This window comes from Staurois parvus, unplaced genomic scaffold (assembly GCF_062004578.1).
Source record: "Staurois parvus isolate SC_StPar_1 unplaced genomic scaffold, SC_StPar_1.0 ptg000309l, whole genome shotgun sequence".
In the NCBI taxonomy this organism is placed as follows: Eukaryota; Metazoa; Chordata; class Amphibia; order Anura; family Ranidae; genus Staurois; species Staurois parvus.
The window spans coordinates 971319-989103 of NW_028318105.1; the positions used below are offsets into that span (position 1 = coordinate 971319).

Below are 17785 nucleotides of genomic sequence, written 5' to 3' on the forward strand. Positions count from 1 at the left end.
TCACTTTCCGTGTGGAGGTGTGTATTGCAGTTGACCAATCGGAAGATTAATGTGTCTGATTGCTAGGTCTATAAAGAGTAGCATGCTACACCACACCGTCGCCCCTATGAGTAAGTCGGAAGTGATGAAACACGTCAGTGCGAGACTGTGCGACGACCTGAAGTAACGTGGACCAAGACCGGAAGTGACGCGACGCTGTCCATTAACAACGAACCGGAGGTGGTGAGAGCACCTGGTCTATGTTCACTTCAGGCTTATCAGAGTATTTAATACACGGGCTTGTTTTATTGATTTTTTTCTTTTGAGTAAGGTCCAATCACTTTATTAAAGGATCTGTTTGTTCATACTACACCATTTGAGTGTTTTTTGTTTGTTTTGGTCAATTTGGATGCAGTGGAATCTTTATCTTCAGTGATTTATATTCATCTTATGCCCCAGGAAGCTTGTTTGCCAACCACGAGAGTGGAAGGCAAATACTTTTGGTGAGTTTACATCCATGTGGGGTATCCTATGGAGCACTTTGTTGTCAGTTTGCTGCACATGGTGAAATAGAAGATTTACTTTCATGGACTTTTGGATTACTTTACCACACTTTTTTCATGGACTTTCCATCATTTTTTAGTTTGTAATAATTTTTTAAAGCAATCACGGACTTTTTAGATATTTGTGTTTTATTATTATTGAATTTCATGGGCATTCTTGTGATTTTTTTTTTTTTTTCTTATTATATGGTTTTGTACTTATTATTGATTAATTCGCTTAGCGCCACTTTAAACACTTTATTCATTTGGTGTTCTTTTATTTTAAAAAGTTTTTTGGTTTATAAATAATGGCAGCTCCTACACGTTTAGGTTGCAATTAGCGCGATATGATAGATGTTGATCACATTATCAGTTATTTTTTAAAATGTTCTTTTGGTATGTATGAATAATGACCAGGAATGGAATGTCCAACACATTGCAAAATTCAAATAGCAAATATGTGAATATAATTCACTATCAAACAATATTATAGTGTCCCAAAAAATATTCTTGTGTGCCAATGATGACCAGAAATAAAATTATTCAATGTGTTGTGTGAACCGGTAGTGACCAGTAATAACAGTGACTTCTGTGATACGCCACCAATTTGCACTCACCAGAAGCAAAAAACAAGCCAGCACTGAATGGAAATGACTCCTAAGAACGTATCCGTCCACCCCATTTCACCAGTCACTGATGCATCAAAGGTGAAGTGCCTCTTAAGGGAAGAGCTCACATATGGAGCCCGAAGACAGCGTAATATAGTATAGTATATTTTTATCAAACGTTGTGTTATAATCTTTAAGATCCCTGGAAAACGTTTTTTCTTTTTTTTAAGCTTCTGTTCCTTTCCTGTAACATCTATTAACAGCTTTAATTGTCTGATTCGACTGTGTATTCCTTCCCCATGTATGGTGTCAATTTTTCTCGTGTCTTATTAATTTCAATGTCCAGATGTATGAGCTTTCTTTTTCCAAAGAATTAAAAATTTAGGCAAGTCTAAGCCTGCACTGTTAAAAAACCACTCTAAAACGCTGTTGATATTGTCGGTTTCCAGAGAAACTTCCCAACGTAGTGATCTAGGGACCATATTTTCCTTAATATATTCTGAGCCCTTGCTAAGATGCTCTGGTTATGGGTTTTAAATTATGATAGTTTAGAGGGTAATTGATGTTTTTCTGACGATCATATTTGTAGTGATCGTTTTGATTCCGAAGCATGGTTGTGATGGTGTGTTTGGTCCACAAGCAAATGGTGCCTGTTCGTCTGTGCGCCTTCGAGAAAATAGCACCGGTTCAGTCACGCGCCCGAGACCTATATAAGGCATGCATTGTAATGGCGTCCGTATGAGGGGGGTCCCTTTGAGAATGTGCGTGTGCACAAAATGCATCAGGGAGGAGCCTACATGCTGACGTCATGGCGCCGAGTCCATGCGATGGTCCAGCAGTCATCTTTGTGAGTGATCTGTTGCTTGTTTAATGTTTTATGCTCCACGTGGCTGCAATAACATTTAATGAAAACATGCTACACTATATATTACGCTGTCTTCGGTCTCTATATGTGAGCTCTTCCCTTAGGAGGCACTTCACCTTTGATGGATCATTGACTGGTGATATGAAGTGGACTGATACATTCCTAGCAGTAAATTCCATTCAATGCTGGCTTGCTTTTTGCTTCTGGTGAGTGCATAGTGGTGGAGGAGTATCACAGACGTCACCAATATTAATGGTTACTACCAGTTCACACAACACGTTGGACAATTTTATTTGTGGTCATCATTGGCACACAAGAATATTTTTTGGGACACTATAATATTGTTTGATAGAGAATTATATTCACATATTTGCTATTTGAATTTTGCAATATGTTGGACATTCCATTCTTGGTTTCATCCAAGAATGGACAATACATGACCCCGTCCATTGGCCCCTCAATGTGGCAGTCATCCTGTACCTTTTAGCAGAGAAACTGCCCCAAAGCATAATGTTTCCACCTCGGTGCTTGACTGTAAGGATGGTGTTCTTCGGGTCATAGTCAGCATCTTTTTTTCCTCCAAACCATGGCGAGTCGCGTTAATAATTATTATTATTGTTATACAGGATTTATATCGTGCCCACAGTTAATGCCAAAGAGTTCATTTTGGTCTCATCTGACCACAGCACTTTCCCCCAATTCTTCTCTGAATCGTTTAGATGTTTATTGGCAAACTACAGACGGTCTGCCTTCTTGAGGAGGGGGACCTTGCGGGCACTGCAGGATTTCAGTCCATATCGGCGTATTGTGTTACCATTGGTGTGTTTGGTGACTCTGGTCCCAACTGCCTTGAGATCATTCACAAGTTTCTCTTGTGTAGTTTTGGGCTGATCCCTCACTTTTCTCATGATCATTCTTACCCCATAAAGCGAAATCTTGTATGGCGCTCCAGATCGAGGGCGATTGATAGTTATTTTGTATTTCTTCCATTTGCAAATAATCAGTCTGTTGTCTCCTCACCAAGCTTCTTGCTGATGGTCTGGTAGCCCATTCCAGCCTTGTGCAGGTCTACAATCTTGTCCCTAAAGTCCTTTGACCGCTCTTTGGTCTTGCCCATGAGGTTTGATAGGAAGAAAGAGATTCTATGGACAGGTGTATTTTATACACATAACGAGTTACTGTTAGGAGCCTTTTCTTAAATTGACAGGACCAATCTGTGTTCCACATGAACACATAGCCAGTCTGTGGAAGCCAGAATTATTGTTAGTTGGTAGGGATCAAATATTTATTTTACTCACTGAACTGCAACTGAATTTATAGCATTTGTATCGTGTTTATTTTTCTGAATTTGTTGTTGATATTCTCTATCATTTAAAAAACACCTATGATAAAAATTATAGACCCTTCATTTCTTTGTAAGTGGGCAAACCTACCAAATCTGCAGGGGGATCAAATATTTTCCCCACTGTGTGTGTGTGTTTATAGCACAGGGTTAACAATGGTCCTGATTACAGTGCAACTGTGTCCTAGTCCACACTCACAGGGCAGCACAGTGTTAACCCATTGGGGGGTCAGCCTATCCTGATTAGGCAGTGTGTCCTCTCTCCCTGCAGGCAGCACAGGGTTAAACACTGGACTCCTAATTACAGCCTCAGCCAGCTTTCACAGGGGCAGCAAAGGAACCTTATTAGCCAGTGAGCATGTGCAGGCAGCAATGGGGATAATGGACAGACGGGCTCCTCTGTAGAACGACAGGCTCTAGCCTGTCTGCACACACAGCAGGGACTATGAAGGGAGGAGGGGAGCTCTGAGGCCAATAGAGAAGAAAGTATTTGCGTGGTGGGCTGAACATGGCATCCAGGCTGTTCCTCGTTCCATGCACAGCAGACTGCACAGGTGAAATTTTGTTTTGTTTGGTTTTGTTTACACTTAAGCTGTCAGCAGGGGGACCCCGCTGACAGCTGAATGACTCATAAATGCCAACATTTTTTCACATTTCAGCTGTCTGCTGGAGAATCCCGCTGACAGCTGAAAGAACCGAGCCTGAAGGTATCGGTTTTAGGTAACAGCGCATTTGAACGAGTACGGATACTCTTGGAAATGCCTAGTATCGGCACCGATATCGATGTGACCCTCGTAATCCTGTATAAAGCCCTGTTGGCACAGATCATATTTGGGGGGATGACCATTCGGAGCCTTTCCCTGTTGGTAGGGGGACGCAAAAAGGGTGTCACCTTTCCCTGGTGCTGTTTGCTCTAAAGATAAAACCTATTGCTCAGGTCATATATACAGTGGGGATCGAAAGTTTGGGCACCCCAGCTAAAAATTTGTATTAATGTGCATAAAAAAGCCAAGGAAAGATGGAAAAATCTCCAAAAGGCATCAAATTACAGATTAGACATTCTTATAATATGTCAACAAAAGTTAGATTTTATTTCCATCATTTACACTTTCAAAATAACAGAAAACAAAAAAATGGCATCTGCAAAAGTTTGGGCACCCTGTAGAGTTAATATCTTGTACTGCCCCCTTTGGCAAGTATCACAGCTTGTAAATGCTTTTTGTAGCCAGCCAAGAGTCTTTCAATTCTTGTTTGAGGTATCTTTGCCCATTCTTCCTTACAAAAGTCTTCCAGTTCTTTGAGATTTCTGGGCTGTCTGTCACGCACTGCTCTTTTAAGGTCTATCCATAGATTTTCAATTATGTTGAGGTCAGGAGATTGTGAAGGCCATGGCAAAACCTTCAGTTTACGCCTCTTGATGTAATCCCCCGTGGATTTCGAGGTGTGTTTAGGATCATTATCCATTTGTAGAAGCCAATCCTCTTTAACTTCAGCTTTTTCACAGATGGCATTACCATCCAAAATTTGATGAAATTTTATTGAATCCATTTTTTCTTCTACTCATGAGATGTTTCCTGTGCCACTGGCTGCAACACAACCCCAAAGCATGATTGATCCAACCCCATGCTTAACAGTTGGACAGAGGTTCTTTTCATTAAATTCTGTGCCCCTTCTTCTCCAAACGTACCTTTGCTCATTCCGGCCAAAAAGTTCAATTTTAACCTCATCTGTCCACAGAACATGTTTCCAAAATGCATCAGGCTTGTCTATATGTTCATTTGCAAAGTTCAAACGACGATTTTTGTGGTGAGGACGTAGAAGAAGTTTTCTTCTGATGACTCTTCCATGAAGACCATATTTGTACAAGTATCTCTTTATAGTGGAATAGTGTACCACAACTCCAGTGTCTGCCAGATCTTTCTGGAGGGATCGTGCAGTCAAACGTGGGTTTTGAATTGTTTTTCTCACAATCCTGCGAGCTGTTCTGTCTGATATTTTTCTTGGTCTTCCATATGTTGCTTTAACTTCCACTGTTCCTGATGACTGCCATTTCTTAATTACATTCCGAACAGAGGATATTGACATCTGAAAACGCTTTGCTATCTTCTTATAGCCTTCTCCAGCTTTGTGAGCGTCAACTATTTTCAGTTTCAGTTTTCTAGACAACTGCTTAGAAGAACCCATGGTGCTGATTGTTGGGGCAAGGTCAGATGAGTCTGGGCATTTAAAACCTTTGAGATTGACATCACCTGGTCTTCCCAGATGATGATTGAGAACAATCCATGACACTGGCAGGTCTCAGCTTGGCAAAGGGGGCAGTGCATGCTATAAATTCTGCAGGGTGCCCAAACGTTTGCAGACGCCATTTTTTTGTTTTCTGTTATTTTGAAAGTGTAAATGATGGAAATAAAATCTAACTTTTGTTGACATATTATAAGAATGTCTAATCTGTAATTTGATGCCTTTTGGAGATTCTTCCATCTTTCCTTGGCTTCTTTATGCACATTAATACAAATTTTTAGCTGGGGTGCCCAAACTTTCGATCGCCACTGTAAGACACCCCTTTTTAATCTCCGTAACAGAGTAGATGGCACTGTACGTCGATGATTTGGTCTTGTTCCTTAGTGACCCAGGCCCTTCCCTTAATGAAGCTCTAGCTTTGAACTCTTTTTTCCCTCTGGGACAAAGCCCAAATTTTGCCACTTGACGATGGTGCGCAAGCTGTTGCTGATCCCACCCTGCCCTTAAAATGGACTACCTCCACCAAGTACTTGGGAGTAGTGGTTTCCTCTAAGGCCTCTGATTACTGCTCGTTACATTTCTTGCCATTGCTGCAGATGGCAAGGCAGCGTATGAAAACGCAGGAAAATCTTCCCCTTTCCTTCATTGTGAAGATCAACCTTCTCAAAATGAAGTCCCTCCCATCCTTTTTGTATATTCTGTGCCATTTTTGTAGTGGATTCCATGGAAATACTTCAAACAATTTGAAACTGTGGTTGCCTCCTTTTTTGTAGGGCTTGTGACAACCTAGGTTTAGATTATTAGTGCTGCAGAGGCCTTGGGCTCAAGGGGGGGGTTAGCTTGCTCTGATCTGTATTCCTACTGTATTGTGGCACTGCTCTCTCATGCCCACAAATGGCTGCTAGCCTATGAGACCAACGCCGCAGTGGAGCTGGAGGTGATGCATCTAGGCTCATATGAGGCCCTGCATAATTTACTGTATAGAGGAGCTTTGATCCTCACATTTTCTGAATTCTTCGCTTTCCTGGAGCCCAATGAGGCCATAAAGGGGATCAAGTATCTCATCCAAATTTGCAAGGGTGGTGGTCTCAAAACATGATATCTTAAAATTGCAGTATGCACTCCCCAACTCATACTTGCTCCAGTATGTTTGGCTGCGCTATGCATTTCAGACACAATTTCGCTGTCAACTGATCACCCTTGCTGTTTCGAGGATCGAGTCACTACTGCGAGATGTTTCCCTTGTGAAACCGCTGTTCACTACATATAAGGCCCTTTATCATCTGTCCATGATGGCCTAGATAAATTGTTGTATTGTTGGTGTGGGGAGGTACTGGAGCTGCATACTGAGGTCTGGGACAATATCTGAGACTATCCTATGCAGCAGTTGGTCTCTACACGGGATCGATACATCTAATTCAAAATTCTTCACAGAATGTATTCTACCCCCAAGAAATTGCATAGGATTTTCCCAGCACTTCCATCTAAATGTTTGCGCTCTTCAGAAGACCCGGCAATGTTTCTACATGTTCTCTGGGACTATTCTGCCATACGATAATTTTGGGAAGAGGTATCCAGATGTATATTTTTCCCCTAACTTTTGATATATGCATTTTAGGCCTGGTCCATCTATTGGCTATGTCTAGGGCCATGAAACTTCGATAGGCTTGTTATTTTATGCACACAAGGCTATACTTCTTAAAAGGAAGTTTCCTCTGGCCCCCACGCTTGATTTTTGGAAACATTTATTTAACACTGCAGTGCCTTTAGAACATTTTTTAGGACATCCTCTAGATTCATACAGTGTCTTGAAAAAGTATTCATACCCTTTGAAATTTTCTAAATTTTGTCATGTTACAACCAAAAATGTAAATGTATTCTATTGGGATTTTGTGATAGAGCAACACAAAGTGGCACATAATTGTGAAGTGTAAAGAAAATGATAAATGGTTTTCAACATGTTTTGCAAATAAATATGTGAAAAGTGTGGCGTGCATTTGTATTCAATTCCCCTGAGGAAATACTTTGTAGAACTTCCTTTCGTTGCAATTACAGCTGTAAGTCTTTTTGGGTATGTCTCTACCAGCTTTGCTCATCTAGAGTGAAATTGTTGCCCATTCTTCTTTGCAAAATAGCTCAAACTCTGTCAGATTAGATGGAGGGCGTCTGTGAACAGCAATTTTCAAGTCTTGCCACAGATTCTCAATTGGATTTAGGTCTGGACTTTGACTGGGCCATTCTAACACATGAACACGCTTTGATCTAAACCACTCCATTGTAGCTCTGGCTGTATGTTTAGGGTCGTTGTCCTGCTGGAAGGTGAACCTCTGCCCCAGTCTCAAGTCTTTTGCAGACTCTTAACAGGTTTTCTTCTAAGATTGCCCTGTATTTGGTTCCACCCATCTTCCCATCAATGCTGGTGAAAAGCATCCCCACAACATGATGCTGTCACCACCATCTTTCAGGGTGGGGATGGTGTGTTCAGGGTGATGTGCAGTGTTAGTTTTTTGCCACACATAGCATTTTACTTTCAGGCTAAAAGTAAAATTTTGGTCTCATCTGACCAGAGTACCTTCTTCCACATTTTTGCTGTGTCCCCCATATGGCCTCTTGCAAACGGGACTTTTTATGGCTTCTTTCAACAATGTTTTTCTTCTTGCCACTCTTCCATAAAGGCCAAATTTGTGGAATGCATGACTAATAGTTGTTCTTTGGACAGATTCTCCCACCTGAGCTGTGGATCTCTGCAGCTCCTCCAGAGTTACCACGGGCCTCTTGGCTGCTTCTCTGATTAATGCTTCCCTTGCCTGGCCTGTCAGTTTAGGTGAACAGCCATGTCCTGGTAGGTTTGCAGTTGTGCCATACTCTTTCCATTTTCAGATGATGGATTGAACAGTGCTCCATAAGATGTTCAAAGTTTGGGATTTTATTTATAACCTAACCCTGCTTTAAACTTCTCCACAATTCTATCCCTGACCTGTCTGGTGTGTTCCTTGGCCTTTATGATGCTGTTTGTTTTCACTAGTGTTCTCTAACAAACCTCTGAGGGCTTCACAGAACAGCTGTATTTCTACTGAGATTAAATTACACACAGGTGGACTCTATTTACTAATTAGGTGACTTCTGAAGGCAATTGGTTCCACTACATTTTAGTTAGGGATATCAGAATAAAGAGGACTCAATACAAATGCATGCCACACTTTTCAGATATTTATTTGTAAAAGAATTTTGAAAACCATTTATCATGTTTTCTTCCACTTCACAATTATGTGCCACTTTGTGTTTGGTCTATCACATAAAATCCCAATAAAATACATTTACATTTTGGTTGTAACATGATAAAATGTGCAAAATTTTAAGGAGTATGAATACTTTTTCAAGGCACTGTAAGTAAATTTCTATAAGGTATGAGATATTTGGATTGATTCAATAGGTACCACTGCTTATAATGATGTTAACTGAGTAGTCATTGTTGTGATACTCCTTCCTCCTGTGGTAGGGAGCACTGTGGTTCTGTTGGAAGTTTTGACATCTTCTCACTTTCGATGAAGAGACTGTGTCTGACTCATTAAGTGCCGAAGAGTATTGGTTGTCATGTTAGAGTATTGGCAGCTTCCTAAGAATACTCTGATGAATATAAAACGATAAGAAAGAGGAGAGAGGGGAAGCACACCACTCTGTGTTGTATTAATAAAAAGTAATGTACAAAAAATTAAGAGATGCAATCACACAGAGATGGTGTAACACAGGCATTACTCAGTGTTCAGCAGGTGGCGTCCTTCTGAAGGTTCCCAAAGGAGATGTGGGGAGGGGAGCTGCTCCTGGTGGATGATCTCACCAGTGGATGTAAGAATATGGTGCAAAAAACAGAAAACAAAGGGAGAGTGGTTTGCTCTGAGTATAGTATTTATTAAATTAAAGGATACAATATAAAAATGCACTCACATTTAGTAAGTAAAGCAACAGGCAGTGTACCAAAAATTCCAGCCGGTGGCATCATATTGTGGGTTCCAATGGATAGTCAGGCCTGGATGGCCATAGGTGGATAAGTATGCCAAAAAGCACTCTAGTCTTTCATAACAAACAGGAGAAACTTACACTGGTGTGTACGATTGCAGGCCACTGTGGATAGCAGGAAGCAAGATCACTGGCCAGAGGGGCCTGCCCTGATGACATCACACTTTGGTCATGAGTGGGCAAAGCTATGTGTTTCGGGGCAGTGTCCCCTTTGTCAGGCACCTTTGCAGTCCAAGACCATCATTTTGCTGCACTGCCTTTTGCCCTTCTAAGAACTCAGGTTAACCAATTCACAGGTTATCTGGACAATCTTCTATTGGACTCCTCTCCCTTTCATGTGCTATTTGCCAACATCCACAGAACAATTCAGATGCTCCAAACCTTCGTTTGGGTGATCAATTTCCAACCTTGTCTTTACATGGAATACTTGGGTATGATCCTGGATACGTCCCAAACAATTTTTTTCCTTCCAGAGAAGTTATCTCTCCTTTAGTCTTAGGAATTGGGGTCAAAGAGACACCCCTTGGTAATTTTCTCCACAAGGGTCTAGGCATCATTCTAGCCTTCTTCCAGGCTATTCTGTTTGACGCTTATACAAAAAAGAAAAATTGCCAAAAGACCGGGTGTATCCACCCATTGCTATGCATTTCCCCGATTTCACCACTATTGTGGTGTGGATTCTTAAACCAAACAACATATAAATAGACATTAGCAGCTGACAAGGGCAGATCTGCCACAAAAGCGGTATATAATGAATCCCATGCAGAGTAATAATTCACTATAACAGTGGATGCAGTTATTTTTATTAAGATCACATGGATCATGAAAAGGTAGATATATCATGGTGAACACATTGTCAATCATGACAGTAAAATCAGAAATATAAAAAAAAAAAAAAAGTTCTGCGTTTTCACTTAGCTGCATATATGGCAAAAAGAGCCAGATTAAAATTGGCAAAGACTGCTTCTGTATTCATTATGGAAAGTCCATATATGGAATCCAGATATGAATATATCTTCAGTATTCTTAATCTGTATCTTCTATCTTAGAGGTATCATTGTAATTCCTTTCAATTCATCAAAGTGTGGTGATGGAAGCATGAATAGCAGAAATCCTGAAGAATAAATATGCAATGAATACAAAAGTCCTGGAATATTTGCTAAATACCTGTCATGAACTTGCAATGTCCAGGTATATCCTATTATCAAATCGTATGGCCACTTATGGAGACATGTAATAAGCTAGAATAATGTATTACCTTCTTAGCAGCTCATCATCATCACTTGGATTGATTAAAGTAGATTCACACTGTATGGCCGATTACAATCGGCTGATATTTCTAATATAAGGTATTTTCAGTGGATAGCAGTAATTATGGTTCTAAAATAAATAAATGTTGTAGTAACAAGTTCACATGAAAATCATGGGCACTTCCAGATGAAGGAAATAATTACCCTAATAGAGACCATAGTTTTTCCACTGGTGAGATATATATCTGTGTAAATCCTGTGTGGTGATGAGAGATGGATTCTCCTTTATACCAAAAATTATAGAAATATTATGGAGATATCTTGATTGTGCACTGAGGCACTAAACATTCAAGTAACTTGCCTAAAAAGGGCTCCAAAAATGTATCTTTTATGTAAGAGCAAGGCGGTTCCTGTAAGGGATTCTGAGGACTGGTCGTCCCATTTTGCATATTATAATGTTTGAGATTAAAAAAAAAATCAGTATTCACCTAAAAAAGGCCCACTATTTTCTCTATATACAGTGAGGAACAGAAGTATTTGAACACCCTGCGATTTTGCAAGTTCTCCCACTTAGAAATCATGGAGGGGTCTGAAATTCACATTGTAGGTTCATTCCTACTCTGAGAGAATTTAAAAAAAAAAATTCAGGAAATCACATTGTATGATTTTTAAAGAATTTATTTGTCTTGCACTGCTGAACAAAAGTATTTGAACACCTAATAAACAGCAAGAATTCTGGCTCTCAAAGACCTGTTACTGTGCCTATAAAAAGTCCACCACTACTCCACTCATTAATCTAACTTAGTAGCACCTGTCTGAGCTCTTTAAAGACACCTGTCCACCCCACAGTCAGTCAGACGTCAACTACTACCATGGGCAAGACCAAAGAGCTTTCAAAAGACACCAGAGACAAAATTGTGGACCTCCACATGGCTGGAAAGAGGTACGGGGCAATTGCCAAGCAGCTTGGTGAAAATATATCAACTGTTGGAGCAATTGTTAGAAAATGGAAGCGGCTAAAGACGACTGTCAGTCTCCCTCGGACTGGGGCTCCATGCAAGATCTCACCTTGTGGGGTATCACTGATAAGAAAGGTGAGGAATCGGCCCAGAACTACAAGGGAGGAGTTGGTCAATGACATGAAGAGAGCTGGAACCACAGTTTCAAAGGTCACTGTCGGTAGAACACTATGCCATCATGGTTTCAAATCATGCATTGCATGGAAGGTTCCCCTGCTCAAGTCATCACATGTCCAGGCCCTTCTGAAGTTTGCCAATGACCATCTGGATGATCCAGAGGAGGCATGGGAGAAAGTCATGTGGTCAGATGAGACCAAAGAACTTTTTGGTCTAAACTTCACTCATCGTGTTTGGAGGAAAAAGGATGAGTTGCATCCCAAAAACACCATCCCTACTGTGAAGCATGGAGGTGGTAACATCACGCTTTGGGGTGCTTTTCTGCGAAGGGGACAGGACGACTGCACTGTATTAAGGAGAGGATGAATGGGGCCATTTATTGTAAGATTTTGAGCAACAACCTCCTTCCCTCAGTCGGAGCATTGAAAATGGGTCATGGCTGGGTCTTCCAACATGACAACGACCCAAAGCACACAGCCAGGATAACCAAGGAGTGGCTCCGTAAGAAGCATATCAAGGTTCTGGAGTGGCCTAGCCAGTCTCCAGACCTAAATCCAATAGAACATCTTTGGAGGGAGCTGAAACTCCATGTTGCTCAGCGACAGCCCCGAAACCTGACAGATCTAGAGGAGATCTGTGTGGAGGAGTGGGCCAAAATCCCTGTTGCAGTGTGTGCAAACCTGGTCAAGAACTACAGGAAACGTTTGACCTCTGTAATTGCAAACAAAGGCTTCTGTACCAAATATTAACACTGATTTTCTCAGGTGTTCAAATACTTATGTTCAGCAGTGCAAGACAAATAAATTCTTTAAAAATCATACAATGTGATTTCCTGAATTTTTTTTTTTTTTTTTTAAATTCGGTCTCTCAGAGTGGGAATGCACCTACAATGTGAATTTCAGACCCCTCCATGATTTCTAAGTGGGAGAACTTGCAAAATCGCAGGCTGTTCAAATACTTCTGTTCTTCACTGTATAAGTGTACTGGAATTCCCAACTGAGGCTTGAAACATATAGATCCCATGTCACTTAAATAGAAAAGGTATGACTTAGCGCTATTCAAGGGTTACTTGCCACTTGTGGAAGTGAACTATAGCCACTTGAATTTGCAATAAACTCCTGGGAGTCATTAATACTTGTGGTTTTCCGTCATACCTCGTGTTTGTCCAAGATGGAGGCATTTGGCATGCCTCTTTTCCCTCATGGAAATCGCAGCATGGAAGGATGCAGAGTGTGATGATGTCACTACGTTGACGCGTTTCGTCCGCCAATCATCGCGGACTTCGTCAGAACTGGGAGTGGATAACCATTCCATTTATATTGCAGAATTTTCATATTTCTATCATTTTGTCACCCTCTTGTGTTGAAATGTCATCACTACATTACTAGTCCAAATTTAATTATAAAATAAATATGATTGGCATTGAGCATCAGAAAATGGCCCACACAATAGATTGAGATTCAGTAATATTATTAGTGGAATTACATCAGATGACAATAAAATAGCAAAATATTCACTTATTAGTATTTTCAGAACAATTAATATTGTTTATATGAAATACTGAAGTTCATTTCACAATGAAATTACCATGTAGGGATTTATTTCAAAAATATTTTAAAATTGAATTCAGTATTTAATCCGTATGGTATTAAGGTTCCCAGTGTATAAATCCAAAATTTCTCCTTTTTTGTAGAAGGAGTTTATCAAAATCACCTCTTCTAGAAGAAATATTTAAAAGGAAAATACCTTTTTACTCTTAGACCTTTCATTTTTGTTTTTATATTCATTTTCAATATCCCTTATATGTTCACTAATACGTATTTTTAATGGTCTTTTTGTTTTTCCTATATAAAATTTCTTACATGGGCATTCTAACATATAGATTACGCTGCTGCTAGAGCAATTTATAAAATTCTTAATTTCATAGGTTTTAGAATCATCTACATTGTGGAATTTGTTTTGTGTACATAGGAACAGATCTGGCAATGACCACAAGGATACATACCTGTGGTCTTACCCATTTTTGTTAACCAGTTTTCTTTCGGAATCTTTTTAAATTCTGATTGTACCAATATATTGTTCAAATTTGAAGTTCTTTTAGCAACCATCTGTGGTTTATCACTCACAGTTTGTGCTATTCCTGGATTCATGGTTAGTAAGTGCCAATGTGAATCTAATACTTTTTTTAACTTCTTTCCATTGAAGAAAATAGATGCCGCGCTCTATCAAGACCTATTACCTGTATATAGTATAAAAACTGTATTTGCATTAAATCTCTATTAGCTGCATGATCTTTTATGTATAACCATACATGATTGTAATACCAATAAATACCCAAAAGTGTTGATAATAATGAATAAATAAACTAGAAAAATATATATCAAAATTGGTGATAATAAAAAAAAAGTCTGTGCAAAATTTTTAAAATTTGTGTCCTTCAATGATTAAATAAATATTCAATTAAGAAATAAATATCAAAAATAAAAATCGAAAAATATGGAAAATAAATAAAAGGTAAAAATTCAATGAATTTTGTGCAAAAACGCAAAACAAACTTGGTGCAGAGTTCAGCAGGGATGAAATATCTGTGTGCTCTCCTTCAAATCAGCCTGAAGTGATGCAGGTGAAGGTTGCAGATAGAGGGCTATTATGTAAGCCTGAATGGTCATATGGATCTCTCCCTCCTCAGATCTTTCCTTGATCCAGCCCTTAAAGCATTCCTCATACGGATCATGTAAATAGAGAAAAGTGCATAGTGCTTTATCGTTGATAAAAATAAACACTTTAATATGCGCTCATTATGCACTCACATTGATTAAAAACAATCTGCACTTTGTATAACAGTCGTTTAAAGCGGTGAAGACCAGCCTCTCTGTTGTGCTCGCATACACTACCAGTGTTCGCCGTGTAAGGATGCGTGGTGATGTCACTGCCCCTCCCCAACGCGCATCTCCACAGGGATTTGTGGCTTCGTCCAGGGGATGTAGTAGATATACTGGTTGTGTATGCGAGCACACCCGAGAGGCTGGTCTTCACCACTTTAAGCGGCTGTTATACAAAGTGCAGATTGTTTTTAATCAATGTGAGTGCATATTGAGCGCATATTAAAGTGTTTATTTTTATCAACGATAAAGCACTATGCACTTTACTCTATTTACATGACCCGTATGAGGAATGCTTTAAGGGCTGGATCAAGGAAAGATCTGAGGAGGGAGAGATCCATATGACCATTCAGGCTTACATAATAGCCCTCTATCTGCAACCTTCACCTGCATCACCTCAGGCTGATTGGAAGGGGAGCACACAGATATTTCATCCCTGCTGAACTCTGCACCAAGTTTTTTTTTTTTTTTTTTTTTTTTTTTTTTTTTTTTTTTTTGCGGTTTTGCACAAAATTCATTGAATTTTTACCTTTTATTTTCCATATTCTTCAATTTTTATTTTTGATATTTATTTCTTAATTGAATATTTATTTAATCATCGAAGGACACAAATTTTGAATAATTTTGCACAGACTTTTTTTTTTTTTTATTATCACCAATTTTGATATATATTGTTCTAATTCATTTATTCATTATTATCAACACATGTTTGGATATTTATTGGTATTACAATCATGTATGGTTATACATAAAAGATCATGCAGCTATTAGAGATTTAATGCAAATACAGTTTTTATACTATATACAGGTAATAGGTCTTGATGGAGCACGGCATCTATATTTTCTTCATTTGTATGCACTGATAACTCACATTTATGAGGGTGAGCAAGATAGCCTGCAATCTTATTGATAGAAGCTGTTTATTATACACCTTTTTGGCTCACAAGTAAATTTATAATATTAACTTCTTTCCATTGTTGTCCATATTTTGTTACGAACCTTACAAGTTCATTTTGGGTTTTTTTTATTCAATTTAGTATTGGTAATCAATTCCTTTCTAGCTTTACATGAAGTCTTGTATTTTTGCTTTTCTCAGGGTTCTATGTGAATAGCCCCTTTCTCTAAATCTCTGATGGAGTGGTGCCGCTTCTATTTGAAATTGAATTTCATCTGTACAGTTCCTTCTAATCCTAAGGAATTGACCAACCGGTATACCTTGTTTCAATGTTTTATGGTGATGACTAGTTGCATGTAAAAGGGTATTCGTTGCTGTCTCTTTTCTAAATGTTTGTTACCAATGTATTCTCATGGTTTGAGAGAGGTAAATCCAGAAAGGAAATTTCCTTATAAAAAGTATATGTTAGTTTAATATTTCTGTCATTTAGATTTAAACTAATAAGAAACTCTTGTAATTGTTCAACCTCTCCTTCCCAAACCATAAGTATATCATCAATGTATCTGAGCCATTGGGTGACATGGCTCTTAAACATTGGTGATGTGTATACTAAATCCTCCACCCATAGTCCTAGATGAAGGCAGGCATAAGCTGGGGCCCAGATTTGTTGATAGAATGTACCCAAAAATTGGAAACAATTTGTGTTAGTAAAAATTCTAAAAAATCAAGAATCAGTTCATTCTGAGCCCCCATTTCTGGATATTGTGCCTCCAGAAAATAAGCTACTGCTCTAAGTCCCCATTTATGGGGAATTGAGGTATATAAGGATTCCACATCTATACCGACCAATAAGGCCCCCTCTGGAACCTCAATATCTTATATTCTAAATAGAACAGTATTTTATATAAACAATATTAATTGTTCTGAAAATACTAATAAGTGATTATTTTATTATTGTCATCTGATGTAATTCCACTATTAATAATATTATCTGAATCTCAATCTATTGTGTGGGCCATTCTCTGATGCTCAATGCCAATCATATTTATTTTATAATTACATTTGGACTAACAATGTAGTGATGACATTTCAACACAAGAGGGCGACAAAATGATGCAAATATGCAAATTTTGCACTATAAATGGAATGAAGAGTTATCCCCTCCCACTTCTGATGAAGGAGGAGGAAACACATCAACATAGTGACATCATCATGCTCTATGTCCTTCCATGCTGCGATATCCATGAGGGAAAAGAGGCAAGCCATACGCCTCCATCTTGGACAAACACGAGGCAAGATAGAAAACCACAAGTATTAATGACTCCCGGGAGTTTATTGCAAATTCAAGTGGCATTAGTTCATTTCCATCGGTGGCAAGTAACCCTTGAATAGAGCTAAGTCATACCTTTGCTATTTAAGTGACACGGGATCTATATGTTTCGAGCTTCAGTTGGGAATTCCAGTACTCTTGTATATAGAGAAATTTTTGGGTCTTTTTTAGGTGAATACTGATTTTTTTTATCTCATAAGCATTATTATATTATGCAAAACGGGACAACCAGTCCTAAGAATCCCTTAAAGGAACCGCCTTGCTCTTACATAAGATACATTTTTGGAGCCCTTTTTAGGCAAGTTACTTGAATGTTTAGTGCCTCAGTGCACAATCAAGATATCTCCACAATATTTCTATAATTTTTGGTATAAAGGAGAACCCATTTCTCATCACCACAGAGGATTTACTCAGATATATATCTCATCAGTGGAAACACTATGGTCTCTATTAGGGTAATTATTTCCTTCATTTGGAAGTGCCCATGATTTTCATGTGAACTTGTTACTACAACATTTGTTTATTTATTTTAGAATCATAATTACTGCTATCCACTGAAAATACCTTATATTAGAAATATCGGCCAATTGTAATCGGCCATACACTGTGAATCTACTTTACTCAATCCAAGTGATGATGATGATCTGCTAAGAAGGTAATACATTATTCTATCTTATTACATGTCTCCATCAGTAGCC

General features: G+C 38.9%; 1 protein-coding gene across 1 annotated transcript in view; it reads left to right on the forward strand.

The window, feature by feature from the left end:
• The window catches only part of LOC149457644 (U4/U6 small nuclear ribonucleoprotein Prp31-like), a 243522-nt gene that overhangs the window by 125456 nt on the left and 100281 nt on the right, over positions 1-17785 (forward strand). The gene's annotated exons all lie outside the window — the stretch shown is intronic.